General features: G+C 37.1%; 17 non-coding genes across 17 annotated transcripts; all 17 read left to right on the top strand.

Annotated features, from left to right (window-relative positions):
• The first annotated feature begins 332 nt into the window (after positions 1-332).
• LOC132135668 (5S ribosomal RNA) lies at positions 333-451 on the top strand. Its single transcript, XR_009430599.1, has one exon. It is a non-coding gene; the product is annotated as a 5S ribosomal RNA (ribosomal RNA).
• Positions 452-535: 84 nt separating this feature from the next.
• Positions 536-654, top strand: LOC132136471 (5S ribosomal RNA). The gene has a single exon (XR_009431335.1). It is a non-coding gene; the product is annotated as a 5S ribosomal RNA (ribosomal RNA).
• A 606-nt stretch (positions 655-1,260) lies between these two features.
• On the top strand, positions 1,261-1,379 carry LOC132135260 (5S ribosomal RNA). The gene has a single exon (XR_009430212.1). It is a non-coding gene; the product is annotated as a 5S ribosomal RNA (ribosomal RNA).
• A 6,381-nt stretch (positions 1,380-7,760) lies between these two features.
• Positions 7,761-7,879, top strand: LOC132136470 (5S ribosomal RNA). The gene has a single exon (XR_009431334.1). It is a non-coding gene; the product is annotated as a 5S ribosomal RNA (ribosomal RNA).
• Positions 7,880-8,365: 486 nt separating this feature from the next.
• LOC132136469 (5S ribosomal RNA) lies at positions 8,366-8,484 on the top strand. The gene has a single exon (XR_009431333.1). It is a non-coding gene; the product is annotated as a 5S ribosomal RNA (ribosomal RNA).
• Positions 8,485-9,082: 598 nt separating this feature from the next.
• Positions 9,083-9,201, top strand: LOC132136468 (5S ribosomal RNA). Its single transcript, XR_009431332.1, has one exon. It is a non-coding gene; the product is annotated as a 5S ribosomal RNA (ribosomal RNA).
• Positions 9,202-9,796: 595 nt separating this feature from the next.
• On the top strand, positions 9,797-9,915 carry LOC132136466 (5S ribosomal RNA). Its single transcript, XR_009431330.1, has one exon. It is a non-coding gene; the product is annotated as a 5S ribosomal RNA (ribosomal RNA).
• Positions 9,916-9,999: 84 nt separating this feature from the next.
• LOC132136465 (5S ribosomal RNA) lies at positions 10,000-10,118 on the top strand. Its single transcript, XR_009431329.1, has one exon. It is a non-coding gene; the product is annotated as a 5S ribosomal RNA (ribosomal RNA).
• Positions 10,119-10,927: 809 nt separating this feature from the next.
• Positions 10,928-11,046, top strand: LOC132136463 (5S ribosomal RNA). The gene has a single exon (XR_009431328.1). It is a non-coding gene; the product is annotated as a 5S ribosomal RNA (ribosomal RNA).
• Positions 11,047-11,130: 84 nt separating this feature from the next.
• On the top strand, positions 11,131-11,249 carry LOC132136235 (5S ribosomal RNA). Its single transcript, XR_009431131.1, has one exon. It is a non-coding gene; the product is annotated as a 5S ribosomal RNA (ribosomal RNA).
• Positions 11,250-11,741: 492 nt separating this feature from the next.
• LOC132136462 (5S ribosomal RNA) lies at positions 11,742-11,860 on the top strand. Its single transcript, XR_009431327.1, has one exon. It is a non-coding gene; the product is annotated as a 5S ribosomal RNA (ribosomal RNA).
• Positions 11,861-12,571: 711 nt separating this feature from the next.
• On the top strand, positions 12,572-12,690 carry LOC132135872 (5S ribosomal RNA). Its single transcript, XR_009430790.1, has one exon. It is a non-coding gene; the product is annotated as a 5S ribosomal RNA (ribosomal RNA).
• An 84-nt stretch (positions 12,691-12,774) lies between these two features.
• Positions 12,775-12,893, top strand: LOC132136461 (5S ribosomal RNA). Its single transcript, XR_009431326.1, has one exon. It is a non-coding gene; the product is annotated as a 5S ribosomal RNA (ribosomal RNA).
• A 487-nt stretch (positions 12,894-13,380) lies between these two features.
• On the top strand, positions 13,381-13,499 carry LOC132136460 (5S ribosomal RNA). The gene has a single exon (XR_009431325.1). It is a non-coding gene; the product is annotated as a 5S ribosomal RNA (ribosomal RNA).
• Positions 13,500-13,583: 84 nt separating this feature from the next.
• Positions 13,584-13,702, top strand: LOC132135541 (5S ribosomal RNA). The gene has a single exon (XR_009430480.1). It is a non-coding gene; the product is annotated as a 5S ribosomal RNA (ribosomal RNA).
• An 814-nt stretch (positions 13,703-14,516) lies between these two features.
• Positions 14,517-14,635, top strand: LOC132136459 (5S ribosomal RNA). The gene has a single exon (XR_009431324.1). It is a non-coding gene; the product is annotated as a 5S ribosomal RNA (ribosomal RNA).
• An 84-nt stretch (positions 14,636-14,719) lies between these two features.
• Positions 14,720-14,838, top strand: LOC132135540 (5S ribosomal RNA). Its single transcript, XR_009430479.1, has one exon. It is a non-coding gene; the product is annotated as a 5S ribosomal RNA (ribosomal RNA).
• The last annotated feature ends 918 nt before the right edge of the window (positions 14,839-15,756 follow it).

The raw sequence follows: 15,756 nt of genomic DNA, 5'->3' as shown, positions 1-15,756 counted from the left end.
GATCTTTAAATAGCCCTCTCTTTGCAGCCTAGTACTTTTGGAATATTTCAGTAATTATCTAAGAGTTTTGCATAAATAAAAAAAAAAAAAAAAAAAGAGTCAATGCCCAGTCTTAGAAAACCGAAACAGGTTTGGGCCAGGTTAGTACTTTTGGAAATTTTCAGTAATTATGTAATAAATTTGCAAAAAAAATTGTAAATAAATAAAGAGTCAATGCCCAATCTCAGAATCTAAGCAGGTTTGGGCCCAGTTAGTACTTGGATGGGAGACTGCCTGGAAATACCGATTATAGTGGCTGATCTTTAAATAGCCCTCTCTTTGCAGCCTCGTTCGCTTACGGCCATACCAGCATGGCTATGCCCGATCTCGTCTGATCTCGGAAGCTAAGCAGGTTTGGGCCTGGTTAGTACTTGGATGGGAGACCGCCTGGGAATACCAGGTGCTGTAAGCTTTTAGGTTTCCTTCTCTACTTATATAATGCACTGGCAGTTATAGTGGCTGATCTTTAAATAGCCCTCTCTTTGCAGCCTCCTTCGCTTACGGCCATACCAGCCTGGCTATGCCCGATCTCGTCTGATCTCGGAAGCTAAGCAGGTTTGGGCCTGGTTAGTACTTGGATGGGAGACCGCCTGGGAATACCAGGTGCTGTAAGCTTTTAGGTTTCCTTCTCTACTTATATAATGCACTGGCGGTTATAGTGGCTGATCTTTAAATAGCCCTCTCTTTGCAGCCCAGTACTTTTGGAATTTTTCAGTAATTATCTAAGAGTTTTGCATAAGTAAAAAAAAAAAAAAAAAAAAAAGAGTCAATGCCCAGTCTTAGAAAACCGAAACAGGTTTGGGCCTGTTTAGTAGTTTTGGAACTTTTCACTAATTGTCTAATAATCTAGCAAAAAAAAAAAAAAAAAAAAAAAAGAGTCAATGCCCAGTCTTAGAAAACCGAAACAGGTTTGGGCCTGTTTAGTAGTTTTGGAACTTTTCATTAATTGTCTAATAATCTAGCAAAAAAAAAAAAAAAAAAAAAGAGTCAATGCCCAGTCTTAGAAAACCGAAACAGGTTTGGGCCTGGTTAGTACTTTTGGAAATTTTCAGTAATTATGTAATAAATTTGCAAAAAAAAAAATTAAATAAATAAAGAGTCAATGCCCAATCTCAGAATCTAAGCAGGTTTGGACCCAGTTAGTACTTGGATGGGAGACTGCTTGGAAATACCGATTATAGTGGCTGATCTTTAAATAGCCCTCTCTTTGCAGCCTCCTTCGCTTACGGCCATACCAGCCTGGCTATGCCCGATCTCGTCTGATCTCGGAAGCTAAGCAGGTTTGGGCCTGGTTAGTACTTAGATGGGAGACCGCCTGGGAATACCAGGTGCTGTAAGCTTTTAGGTTTCCTTCTCTACTTATATAATGCACTGGCAGTTATAGTGGCTGATCTTTAAATAGCCCTCTCTTTGCATTCTCCTTCGCTTACGGCCATACCAACCTGAGGGCGCTAGAGAGCTACAGGAAGTGTTGGCTGCAGTTGGGAGAGGAAGGCTCTCCTCCATTTTGTGTTTTTCTATTTGTGGTTGTTTTGTTTGTTTTGTGAATCTGTGATTGTTTCTTTGGCATTTTTTCTTTTTTGAAAGCCACCTAACAGCAGCATATCGCTGTCTGGAGGGTGGTTGATCTTTTTTTTCTCAAAAATGGACGGATTGTATGGTAACGACTCGGAACTGGCTGGAGAGACTCGAATGGCAAATGACAATGGACTGGCAGGAGGAACACGCACGGCAAGCGACACTGGACTGGCTGGAGGAACACGCATGGCAATCGACACTGGACTGGCTGGAGGAACAAGCATGGCAAACAACACTGGACTGGCTGGAGGAACACGCATGGTAAACGACACTAGAATGGCTGGAGGAACAAGTATGGCAAACGACAATGGACTGGCTGGAGGAACACGCACGGCAAATGACACTGGACTGGAGAAGCGACAAAGAGCTGGAAATGTAAAAGATCAAGAAGCAAGGAAAAGATTTGGTGAAAGAAAATATTTAAAGGAGGCAACAGTGATCGTGAGTACAGAGAATGTGATTGGTGTGAGAGGAGAGGATATAATTAAAGCAATCTCAGAAAAAATTGGAAGTGGAAAGGTGTTGGCTGTAAGACCCAGACAAGGCAAAGAATATGAACTGACATTGGAACAGGAAGAAATGTGTGACATTTTAATCAATGGATTGACAATAAAGGGAGTGGACTGTGAAGTAAAAAAACTGCAAAATAAAGATTACGTTGTTTCCTTCATGCACCTGCCTGTCTACCTGGAGGATAAGGAAATTGTAAACAAATTGGAAGGATGGGGGGTTTCCCCCATATCTAAAATCAAAAGAAGGTGCTATCCGGACACTGACATCGAAGACGGCACAAGGTTTGTAAAGGTGAGGTTCCCCAAAGAAGTGGCATCACTCCCTTACAGCACTAAGATTGAAACAGCTGAAGGCCCCCAGTACTTTAGGGTGATGCACAGCCACCAGGTGAAGACTTGTAGGCTGTGCATGAGCCCAGAACATCTACTGAAAGAGTGCCCAGAATTCAAGTGCCATAAATGTTTGGAAAGGGGACATTTTGCACGAGACTGCAATGCTGTCAGGTGTCCGGATTGCCAAGAAATTTTAAATAAATGTGAATGCTGGATGGAGGGGGTGGTAGGTGGAAGGAAAGAACAGGTGGACAGACAGGTGCATGAAGAAAACAATGATGAAGGACATTGTGATGAAAGACATGAAGAAGACAAATTACAACCAAAGGAAACAGAGGAAGGAACAAACAACAGACAGGAAGGAGAAGGAGAAAAAGAAAAAGAAAATAACAATGAACAAATAAGAGAAGAGGACACACAAATTACACCGATGGACATATCTTCAATTCATGGACAAAAAGGAAAAGAACAAGACAAAGAAACTGATAACGAAGGAGAAATTAGTATGGAGGAGGATGAGAAGGAAAAGGCGGAGAGGGGAAAAATACGAAGAAGATCGCTAAAGGTAAAGCCAAATATAGAAAGTTCAAGAAAAAAAGTGAAATGTTTAAATAGGTTTGAGGTGTTAAAGGAATTGGAGGAGAAAGACTGAGAATGATGGGTTTTAGATATTTATTATTTTTCTTTTTAATGGTTTTAAGTGTTGTGACTTTTAATGCAAGAGGACTTTTGAACTTAAAGAAATTTGAAAATATAAAAGAAAAATGTAAAAGAGAAGACATTATTGTACTACAGGAAACAAACTGGAGAGAAAATGTAATGAATGAATATAAAAAGAGATGGGGAGGAGGGATTTTGTACAATAATGGAGATGGGAGGTTTGGGAGAGGTGTGGCTTTTTTAATGAAGGATGATGTTTTTAAAGCAAGTCAAATTTTATACAAAGATACGATGGGTAAATGTATGGTTGTAGAGACAAAACATGAAGGAAGGGAATTGATTTTAGTAAATGTACATGCACCAACGGAGGAGAAGGAAAAGAAAGAGTTTTTTTATGTTTTAAGTAGTTTTGTAAAGAAGTATAAAGAAATAATAATGATGGGGGATTTTAATACGGTTTTTAGTAAACAAGACATGGCAGATGGAATGGTTTTCAAAACTGACAAAGGGAGAAAAGAATTAAAAGCTTTAATGGCAGAAAATAATATGATAGATGTGTGGAGAGAAAGAAATGAAAAGAAAAAAGAGTTTTCAAGAAGGCAAATAGTGGGGCAGTTTGTGTGTGAAACAAGAATTGATTTTATTTTATGTACAAGAAATGTGGAGAATTTTATAGAAAATATTAAGTATGAAGAAACAAGTTTTAGCGATCACAAGTTCTTATTTTTTAAATTGGATTGGAATAAAGTGCAAAGAGGGCCAGGAATATGGGTTTTAAATACAAAAATGTTAGAAAATGAAGACTATGTATTAAAGGTTAAAGAAATTATAGAAAAAGAAAAGGAAAATGAAATGTATGAAGAAGATAAGAGAATTTGGTGGGAGAATGTAAAGTTTTTAATAAAAAAATTCTCAATTAAGTATTGTAGCATAATACGCAAATGCAAAAGATACAACGAAAAAAAAATAAAGGAATGTTTGGAAGCTGAATTGAATAAAGAAAATAAAGATATACAAAAGATAAAGGAAATGGATGAAAAACTGAAGGAAATAGAGGAAAAAGAATATGAGGGGGCGAGGTTAAGGAGCAAAGCTAAATATACTGTGGAGGGAGAAAAGTGCACAAAGTTTTTTTTTGATTTGGAAAAAAAGAGAGGGAAAGCTGAAACAATAAAACAGGTAAGAGGGAAAAATGGGGAAGTTGTAGAGGGGAATGAAAAGATTTTAGAAGAAATAAAGAATTTTTATGAAGATCTTTTTAGTGCCAGGGGTGTAGAAGAAAACGAAAAAATTGAATTGTTGAATCGAATAAAAGTAAAAGTGAGTAAGGAAGATAAAAAAGAATGCGATCAAAAAATTGGTGAAGAAGAGATTGAAAGAGCAATACAGCAGCTGAATAAACAGAAAAGTCCAGGAATAGATGGTTTGGGAAGTGAATTTTATATATGTTTTAAAGAGATTTTAACCAAGATTTTAAAGGAAGTTTTTAGTGAGATTTTTGAAAAAGAAGAAGTTAATGAAAGAATGGGGATGGGCATAACAAAACTGATATATAAAAGGAAAGGAGAAAAGGTAGATTTAAAAAACTATAGGCCGATCACAATGCTTAACACAGATTTTAAGATTTTATCAAAGGTTTTAGCAAACAGGTTAAAGGAAGTAATGCCAAGTATAATCGAAACAAACCAAGCATACGGAGTAAAAGGAAGGGATATAGCGGATATAACAATGAGTATAAGAGACACAATATGGTATATGAAAGAACTAAATGAAGATGGTTACATAATTAGTCTAGATTTTGAAAAAGCATTTGATCGGGTTGAACACGAGTATTTATTTGATGTTTTAAAGAAATTTGGTTTTGGGGGAGATTTTATCAAATATATTGAGATTTTATATAAGGGCGCTTTAACGAGAATAAAGTGTAATGGGTTTTTAACAGAATGTTTTAAAATCACAAGATCGATAAGACAGGGTTGTCCGCTTTCGGCATTATTATATTCACTTGTATCGGAACCGTTAGGATTGGCCATAAAACAAAAAGAAGGAATAATTGGAATTGAAATTGAGGAAAATAATGCTGAGGGAAAGGTTTTTCAATATGCTGATGACACAACGATAATAGTAAAAGGAAAGGAGAGCATCAAAGAAGTTATGAATGTTGTAGAGGAATATTGTAAAGGATCTGGGAGTAAAGTAAATGAAGAAAAGACGGTATATATGAGATTTGGTAAAGCAATGGTTTTAAAGGATAGTTTTAATTTTAAGGAAGTGGAAGAAATTAGGATTTTAGGAATTTTAATGGGTAAAAATGAGATGAAAGTAAGAGATGAAATGTGGGTGGAACTAGTAACAGGAATAGAGAGAAGGTTAAATTTTTGGAAATTAAGAACTTTAAACTTAAAAGGGAAGGTTTTAGTATTGAATGTTTTAATGGTGTCTAAGCTATGGAATGTTTTATATGTGTCGCATATGCCAATGTGGACAGAAAAGAGGTTGAAGAAATGTTTTCTTGACTTTTTATGGGAGGGGAAGCCAGCAAGAATAGCTTTTAATACGATTTTAGGGGCGGTAGAGAAGGGGGGTTTAGGTTTAATAGATGTGGAACAGAGGAAAAATAGTTTGAGAGTGAAAGTAGTGAAGAAATACCTACAAGATGAGGACAAACCAGAGTGGAAAAAGACGATGAAATATTTTTTAAACAAATGTGGGGATCTTAACATGGGGGATGGAATTTTATGGATGAAAACGAAGAATTGGATGACAGAAAATTTACCAGAGTTTTATAGAGAAATTTTAAGTGCTTGGGGAAAATTTTTAGATAAAGTTGAGTTTGATCCACATGGGAGAGAACACATTTTAAATCAACCTCTGTTCTTAAACCAAAACATTTTAAAACAAGACAAAGGGATTTTTTTAAAGAAATGGATGGAAGTGGGGATAACAAGAGTGAGAGATGTATTGTATGAATTTAAAGAAGGTTTTTTACCGACACAATTTATTATAGATGCAATGGAGGAGGCAAAAGAGGATTACAGTGAACAAGACATAAAAAATAAATATGAAATCATTAAAAGCGCAATACCCAAAGAGTGGATTAAAAGAATAGAATGTATGGAAGAAGAGCCAAAAGAGAAATGTATTTACGTGAAATTAGGGGAAAACTGTATGATTTTAAGGAATGTACTCTGAAAATGATTTATTGTTCTTTTAGAGATGGTGTTTTTAAAGAGCCTATTGCAAATGGATACTGGATGCAGAAATTCAAAGATTTAAAAAAAGAGTATATATGGAGAAACATGACAGGGAAGTGTGTGGAAACTAAATTGGGATGTTTGGAGTATTTTATAAGGCATAAAGTGGTTTTTACTGAGATTATTTTAAATAAAATAGGAAGGGAAGAAAATGCTCTGTGTAAAGTGTGCCAGGAAAAGGAAGAGGGGATTTTACATATGTTTTTATATTGTAGAGAACTGGAGGAGTTTTTAAGAAAATGTAAATGTTTAATTAAAGATGTGACTGAAGACTGGGATGAAAATGTAATGGAATGGAACAGAGTGGTGATGTTTGGTTGGGAAAAAAAGTGTCAAAACAAAAATTTTATTAATCTGTGTGTAATGCTAATGAAAAGTGCAATATGGGAGAGAAGAACTGTGGCTAAAAAGGAAATCATTGTGTTGGATGTTTGGACTGTGTTTAAAAGGAAAACCGAATTATATATTGAAAGGCTGTATGTGTATTTTAAAGGTGTAAATATGTTGGATTATTTTTATGATGTTTTTACCCCAAAAGTTTATTGTGTTTTAAATGATTCAATGTGGAAGCTGCCAGGAAGTGAAGGACATTTTTAAATTATCTATGTAAAGGAAAGATGTGTAATGTAGAGATGTGTATAGAAGAAATGCTGTATTTTCTAAAAAAAAAAAAAAAAAAAAAGGCTATGCCCGATCTCGTCTGATCTCGGAAGCTAAGCAGGTTTGGGCCTGGTTAGTACTTGGATGGGAGACCGCCTGGGAATACCAGGTGCTGTAAGCTTTTAGGTTTCCTTCTCTACTTATATAATGCACTGGCGGTTATAGTGGCTGATCTTTAAATAGCCCTCTCTTTGCAGCCTAGTACTTTTGGAATTTTTCAGTAATTATCTAAGAGTTTTGCATTAAAAAAAAAAAAAAAAAAAAAAAAGAGTCAAAGCCCAGTCTTAGAAAACCGAAACAGGTTTGGGCCTGTTTAGTAGTTTTGGAACTTTTCACTAATTGTCTAATAATCTAGCAAAAAAAAAAAAAAAAAAAAAAGAGTCAATGCCCAGTCTTAGAAAACCGAAACAGGTTTGGGCCTGTTTAGTAGTTTTGGAACTTTTCATTAATTGTCTAATAATCTAGCAAAAAAAAAAAAAAAAAAAAAGAGTCAATGCCCAGTCTTAGAAAACCGAAACAGGTTTGGGCCTGGTTAGTACTTTTGGAAATTTTCAGTAATTATGTAATAAATTTGCAAAAAAAAAAATTAAATAAATAAAGAGTCAATGCCCAATCTCAGAATCTAAGCAGGTTTGGGCCCAGTTAGTACTTGGATGGGAGACTGCTTGGAAATACCGATTATAGTGGCTGATCTTTAAATAGCCCTCTCTTTGCAGCCTCCTTCGCTTACGGCCATACCAGCCTGGCTATGCCCGATCTCGTCTGATCTCGGAAGCTAAGCAGGTTTGGGCCTGGTTAGTACTTGGATGGGAGACCGCCTGGGAATACCAGGTGCTGTAAGCTTTTAGGTTTCCTTCTCTACTTATATAATGCACTGGCGGTTATAGTGGCTGATCTTTAAATAGCCCTCTCTTTGCAGCCTAGTACTTTTGGAATATTTCAGTAATTATCTAAGAGTTTTGCATAAATAAAAAAAAAAAAAAAAAAAGAGTCAATGCCCAGTCTTAGAAAACCGAAACAGGTTTGGGCCTGGTTAGTACTTTTGAAAATTTTCACTAATTGTCTAATAATCTTGCAAAAAAAAAAAAAAAAAGAGTCAATGCCCAGTCTTAGAAAACCGAAACAGGTTTGGGCCCAGTTAGTACTTTTGGAAATTTTCAGTAATTATGTAATAAATTTGCAAAATTTTTTTTAAATAAATAAAGAGTCAATGCCCAATCTCAGAATCTAAGCAGGTTTGGGCCCAGTTAGTACTTGGATGGGAGACTGCCTGGAAATACCGATTATAGTGGCTGATCTTTAAATAGCCCTCTCTTTGCAGCCTCCTTCGCTTACGGCCATACCAGCCTGGCTATGCCCGATCTCGTCTGATCTCGGAAGCTAAGCAGGTTTGGGCCTGGTTAGTACTTGGATGGGAGACCGCCTGGGAATACCAGGTGCTGTAAGCTTTTAGGTTTCCTTCTCTACTTATATAATGCACTGGCGGTTATAGTGGCTGATCTTTAAATAGCCCTCTCTTTGCAGCCCAGTTCTTTTGGAATTTTTCAGTAATTATCTAAGAGTTTTGCATAAATAAAAAAAAAAAAAAAAAAAAAGAGTCAATGCCCAGTCTTAGAAAACCGAAACAGGTTTGGGCCTGTTTAGTAGTTTTGGAACTTTTCACTAATTGTCTAATAATCTAGCAAAAAAAAAAAAAAAAAAAAAGGAGTCAATGCCCAGTCTTAGAAAACCGAAACAGGTTTGGGCCTGTTTAGTAGTTTTGGAACTTTTCATTAATTGTCTAATAATCTAGCAAAAAAAAAAAAAAAGAGTCAATGCCCAGTCTTAGAAAACCGAAACAGGTTTGGGCCTGGTTAGTACTTTTGGAAATTTTCAGTAATTATGTAATAAATTTGCAAAAAAAAAAAATTAAATAAATAAAGAGTCAATGCCCAATCTCAGAATCTAAGCAGGTTTGGGCCCAGTTAGTACTTGGAAGGGAGACTGCTTGGAAATACCGATTATAGTGGCTGATCTTTAAATAGCCCTCTCTTTGCAGCCTCCTTCGCTTACGGCCATACCAGCCTGGCTATGCCCGATCTCGTCTGATCTCGGAAGCTAAGCAGGTTTGGGCCTGGTTAGTACTTGGATGGGAGACCGCCTGGGAATACCAGGTGCTGTAAGCTTTTAGGTTTCCTTCTCTACTTATATAATGCACTGGCGGTTATAGTGGCTGATCTTTAAATAGCCCTCTCTTTGCAGCCTAGTACTTTTGGAATATTTCAGTAATTATCTAAGAGTTTTGCATAAATAAAAAAAAAAAAAAAAAAAGAGTCAATGCCCAGTCTTAGAAAACCGAAACAGGTTTGGGCCTGTTTAGTAGTTTTGGAACTTTTCACTAATTGTCTAATAATCTAGCAAAAAAAAAAAAAAAAAAAGAGTCAATGCCCAGTCTTAGAAAACCGAAACAGGTTTGGGCCTGGTTAGTACTTTTGAAAATTTTCACTAATTGTCTAATAATCTTGCAAAAAAAAAAAAAAAAAAAGAGTCAATGCCCAGTCTTAGAAAACCGAAACAGGTTTGGGCCAGGTTAGTACTTTTGGAAATTTTCAGTAATTATGTAATAAATTTGCAAATTTTTTTTTAAATAAATAAAGAGTCAATGCCCAATCTCAGAATCTAAGCAGGTTTGGGCCCAGTTAGTACTTGGATGGGAGACTGCCTGGAAATACCGATTATAGTGGCTGATCTTTAAATAGCCCTCTCTTTGCAGCCTCGTTCGCTTACGGCCATACCAGCCTGGCTATGCCCGATCTCGTCTGATCTCGGAAGCTAAGCAGGTTTGGGCCTGGTTAGTACTTGGATGGGAGACCGCCTGGGAATACCAGGTGCTGTAAGCTTTTAGGTTTCCTTCTCTACTTATACAATGCACTGGCAGTTATAGTGGCTGATCTTTAAATAGCCCTCTCTTTGCAGCCTCCTTCGCTTACGGCCATACCAGCCTGGCTATGCCCGATCTCGTCTGATCTCGGAAGCTAAGCAGGTTTGGGCCTGGTTAGTACTTGGATGGGAGACCGCCTGGGAATACCAGGTGCTGTAAGCTTTTAGGTTTCCTTCTCTACTTATATAATGCACTGGCGGTTATAGTGGCTGATCTTTAAATAGCCCTCTCTTTGCAGCCCAGTACTTTTGGAATTTTTCAGTAATTATCTAAGAGTTTTGCATAAATAAAAAAAAAATAAAAAAAAAGAGTCAATGCCCAGTCTTAGAAAACCGAAACAGGTTTGGGCCTGTTTAGTAGTTTTGGAACTTTTCACTAATTGTCTAATAATCTAGCAAAAAAAAAAAAAGAAAAAGAGTCAATGCCCAGTCTTAGAAAACCGAAACAGGTTTGGGCCTGGTTAGTACTTTTGAAAATTTTCACTAATTGTCTAATAATCTAGCAAAAAAAAAAAAAAAAAAGAGTCAATGCCCAGTCTTAGAAAACCGAAACAGGTTTGGGCCTGTTTAGTAGTTTTGGAACTTTTCACTAATTGTCTAATAATCTAGCAAAAAAAAAAAAAAAAAAAGAGTCAATGCCCAGTCTTAGAAAACCGAAACAGGTTTGGGCCTGGTTAGTACTTTTGAAAATTTTCACTAATTGTCTAATAATCTTGCAAAAAAAAAAAAAAAAAAAGAGTCAATGCCCAGTCTTAGAAAACCGAAACAGGTTTGGGCCAGGTTAGTACTTTTGGAAATTTTCAGTAATTATGTAATAAATTTGCAAAAAATTTTTTAAATAAATAAAGAGTCAATGCCCAATCTCAGAATCTAAGCAGGTTTGGGCCCAGTTAGTACTTGGATGGGAGACTGCCTGGAAATACCGATTATAGTGGCTGATCTTTAAATAGCCCTCTCTTTGCAGCCTCGTTCGCTTACGGCCATACCAGCCTGGCTATGCCCGATCTCGTCTGATCTCGGAAGCTAAGCAGGTTTGGGCCTGGTTAGTACTTGGATGGGAGACCGCCTGGGAATACCAGGTGCTGTAAGCTTTTAGGTTTCCTTCTCTACTTATATAATGCACTGGCAGTTATAGTGGCTGATCTTTAAATAGCCCTCTCTTTGCAGCCTCCTTCGCTTACGGCCATACCAGCCTGGCTATGCCCGATCTCGTCTGATCTCGGAAGCTAAGCAGGTTTGGGCCTGGTTAATACTTGGATGGGAGACCGCCTGGGAATACCAGGTGATGTAAACTTTTAGGTTTCCTTCTCTACTTATATAATGCACTGGCGGTTATAGTGGCTGATCTTTAAATAGCCCTCTCTTTGCAGCCCAGTACTTTTGGAATTTTTCAGTAATTATCTAAGAGTTTTGCATAAATAAAAAAAAAAAAAAAAAAAAAGAGTCAATGCCCAGTCTTAGAAAACCGAAACAGGTTTGGGCCTGTTTAGTAGTTTTGGAACTTTTCATTAATTGTCTAATAATCTAGCAAAAAAAAAAAAAAAAAAAAGAGTCAATGCCCAATCTTAGAAAACCAAAACAGGTTTGGGCCTGGTTAGTACTTTTGGAAATTTTCAGTAATTATGTAATAAATTTGCAAAAAAAAAAATTAAATAAATAAAGAGTCAATGCCCAATCTCAGAATCTAAGCAGGTTTGGGCCCAGTTAGTACTTGGATGGGAGACTGCCTGGAAATACCGATTATAGTGGCTGATCTTTAAATAGCCCTCTCTTTGCAGCCTCCTTCGCTTACGGCCATACCAGCCTGGCTATGCCCGATCTCGTCTGATCTCGGAAGCTAAGCAGGTTTGGGCCTGGTTAGTACTTGGATGGGAGACCGCCTGGGAATACCAGGTGCTGTAAGCTTTTAGGTTTCCTTCTCTACTTATATAATGCACTGGCGGTTATAGTGGCTGATCTTTAAATAGCCCTCTCTTTGCAGCCTAGTACTTTTGGAATTTTTCAGTAATTATCTAAGAGTTTTGCATAAATAAAAAAAAAAAAAAAAAAAAAGAGTCAATGCCCAGTCTTAGAAAACCGAAACAGGTTTGGGCCTGTTTAGTAGTTTTGGAACTTTTCACTAATTGTCTGATAATCTAGCAAAAAAAAAAAAAAAAAAAAAAGAGTCAATGCCCAGTCTTAGAAAACCGAAACAGGTTTGGGCCTGCTTAGTAGTTTTGGAACTTTTCATTAATTGTCTAATAATCTAGCAAAAAAAAAAAAAAAAAAAAAGAGTCAATGCCCAGTCTTAGAAAACCGAAACAGGTTTGGGCCTGTTTAGTAGTTTTGGAACTTTTCACTAATTGTCTAATAATCTTGCAAAAAAAAAAAAAAAAAAAAAGAGTCAATGCCCAGTCTTAGAAAACCGAAACAGGTTTGGGCCAGGTTAGTACTTTTGGAAATTTTCAGTAATTATGTAATAAATTTGCAAAATTTTTTTTAAATAAATAAAGAGTCAATGCCCAATCTCAGAATCTAAGCAGGTTTGGGCCCAGTTAGTACTTGGATGGGAGACTGCCTGGAAATACCGATTATAGTGGCTGATCTTTAAATAGCTCTCTCTTTGCAGCCTCGTTCGCTTACGGCCATACCAGCCTGGCTATGCCCGATCTCGTCTGATCTCGGAAGCTAAGCAGGTTTGGGCCTGGTTAGTACTTGGATGGGAGACCGCCTGGGAATACCAGGTGATGTAAGCTTTTAGGTTTCCTTCTCTACTTATATAATGCACTGGCAGTTATAGTGGCTGATCTTTAAATAGCCCTCTCTTTGCAGCCTCCTTCGCTTACGGCCATACCAGCCTGGCTATGCCCGATCTCGTCTGATCTCGGAAGCTAAGCAGGTTTGGGCCTGGTTAGTACTTGGATGGGAGACCGCCTGGGAATACCAGGTGCTGTAAGCTTTTAGGTTTCCTTCTCTACTTATATAATGCACTGGCGGTTATAGTGGCTGATCTTTAAATAGCCCTCTCTTTGCAGCCTAGTACTTTTGGAATATTTCAGTAATTATCTAAGAGTTTTGCATAAATAAAAAAAAAAAAAAAAAAGAGTCAATGCCCAGTCTTAGAAAACCGAAACAGGTTTGGGCCTGGTTAGTACTTTTGAAAATTTTCACTAATTGTCTAATAATCTTGCAAAAAAAAAAAAAAAAAAAGAGTCAATGCCCAGTCTTAGAAAACCGAAACAGGTTTGGGCCAGGTTAGTACTTTTGGAAATTTTCAGTAATTATGTAATAAATTTGCAAAAAAATTTTTAAATAAATAAAGAGTCAATGCCCAATCTCAGAATCTAAGCAGGTTTGGGCCCAGTTAGTACTTGGATGGGAGACTGCCTGGAAATACCGATTATAGTGGCTGATCTTTAAATAGCCCTCTCTTTGCAGCCTCGTTCGCTTACGGCCATACCAGCCTGGCTATGCCCGATCTCGTCTGATCTCGGAAGCTAAGCAGGTTTGGGCCTGGTTAGTACTTGGATGGGAGACCGCCTGGGAATACCAGGTGCTGTAAGCTTTTAGGTTTCCTTCTCTACTTATACAATGCACTGGCAGTTATAGTGGCTGATCTTTAAATAGCCCTCTCTTTGCAGCCTCCTTCGCTTACGGCCATACCAGCCTGGCTATGCCCGATCTCGTCTGATCTCGGAAGCTAAGCAGGTTTGGGTCTGGTTAGTACTTGGATGGGAGACCGCCTGGGAATACCAGGTGCTGTAAGCTTTTAGGTTTCCTTCTCTACTTATATAATGCACTGGCGGTTATAGTGGCTGATCTTTAAATAGCCCTCTCTTTGCAGCCCAGTACTTTTGGAATTTTTCAGTAATTATCTAAGAGTTTTGCATAAATAAAAAAAAAAAAAAAAAAAAGAGTCAATGCCCAGTCTTAGAAAACCGAAACAGGTTTGGGCCTGTTTAGTAGTTTTGGAACTTTTCACTAATTGTCTAATAATCTAGCAAAAAAAAAAAAAAAAAAAGAGTCAATGCCCAGTCTTAGAAAACCGAAACAGGTTTGGGCCTGGTTAGTACTTTTGAAAATTTTCACTAATTGTCTAATAATCTTGCAAAAAAAAAAAAAAAAAAAAAAGAGTCAATGCCCAGTCTTAGAAAACCGAAACAGGTTTGGGCCTGTTTAGTAGTTTTGGAACTTTTCACTAATTGTCTAATAATCTAGCAAAAAAAAAAAAAAAAAAAGAGTCAATGCCCAGTCTTAGAAAACCGAAACAGGTTTGGGCCTGGTTAGTACTTTTGAAAATTTTCACTAATTGTCTAATAATCTTGCAAAAAAAAAAAAAAAAAAAAGAGTCAATGCCCAGTCTTAGAAAACCGAAACAGGTTTGGGCCAGGTTAGTACTTTTGGAAATTTTCAGTAATTATGTAATAAATTTGCAAAAAAATTTTTAAATAAATAAAGAGTCAATGCCCAATCTCAGAATCTAAGCAGGTTTGGGCCCAGTTAGTACTTGGATGGGAGACTGCCTGGAAATACCGATTATAGTGGCTGATCTTTAAATAGCCCTCTCTTTGCAGCCTCGTTCGCTTACGGCCATACCAGCCTGGCTATGCCCGATCTCGTCTGATCTCGGAAGCTAAGCAGGTTTGGGCCTGGTTAGTACTTGGATGGGAGACCGCCTGGGAATACCAGGTGCTGTAAGCTTTTAGGTTTCCTTCTCTACTTATACAATGCACTGGCAGTTATAGTGGCTGATCTTTAAATAGCCCTCTCTTTGCAGCCTCCTTCGCTTACGGCCATACCAGCCTGGCTATGCCCGATCTCGTCTGATCTCGGAAGCTAAGCAGGTTTGGGTCTGGTTAGTACTTGGATGGGAGACCGCCTGGGAATACCAGGTGCTGTAAGCTTTTAGGTTTCCTTCTCTACTTATATAATGCACTGGCGGTTATAGTGGCTGATCTTTAAATAGCCCTCTCTTTGCAGCCCAGTACTTTTGGAATTTTTCAGTAATTATCTAAGAGTTTTGCATAAATAAAAAAAAAAAAAAAAAAAAGAGTCAATGCCCAGTCTTAGAAAACCGAAACAGGTTTGGGCCTGTTTAGTAGTTTTGGAACTTTTCACTAATTGTCTAATAATCTAGCAAAAAAAAAAAAAAAAAAAGAGTCAATGCCCAGTCTTAGAAAACCGAAACAGGTTTGGGCCTGTTTAGTAGTTTTGGAACTTTTCACTAATTGTCTAATAATCTAGCAAAAAAAAAAAAAAAAAAAGAGTCAATGCCCAGTCTTAGAAAACCGAAACAGGTTTGGGCCTGGTTAGTACTTTTGAAAATTTTCACTAATTGTCTAATAATCTTGCAAAAAAAAAAAAAAAAAAAAAAGAGTCAATGCCCAGTCTTAGAAAACCGAAACAGGTTTGGGCCTGTTTAGTAGTTTTGGAACTTTTCACTAATTGTCTAATAATCTAGCAAAAAAAAAAAAAAAAAAAGAGTCAATGCCCAGTCTTAGAAAACCGAAACAGGTTTGGGCCTGGTTAGTACTTTTGAAAATTTTCACTAATTGTCTAATAATCTTGCAAAAAAAAAAAAAAAAAAAAGAGTCAATGCCCAGTCTTAGAAAACCGAAACAGGTTTGGGCCAGGTTAGTACTTTTGGAAATTTTCAGTAATTATGTAATAAATTTGCAAAAAAATTTTTAAATAAATAAAGAGTCAATGCCCAATCTCAGAATCTAAGCAGGTTTGGGCCCAGTTAGTACTTGGATGGGAGACTGCCTGGAAATACCGATTATAGTGGCTGATCTTTAAATAGCCCTCTCTTTGCAGCCTCG

The sequence above is a fragment of the Carassius carassius genome, unplaced genomic scaffold (genome assembly GCF_963082965.1).
Source record: "Carassius carassius unplaced genomic scaffold, fCarCar2.1 SCAFFOLD_60, whole genome shotgun sequence".
NCBI lineage: Eukaryota > Metazoa > Chordata > Actinopteri > Cypriniformes > Cyprinidae > Carassius > Carassius carassius.
The sequence above is the reverse complement of the archived record's forward strand: the minus strand, read 5'-3'. Positions and strand labels throughout refer to the sequence as shown.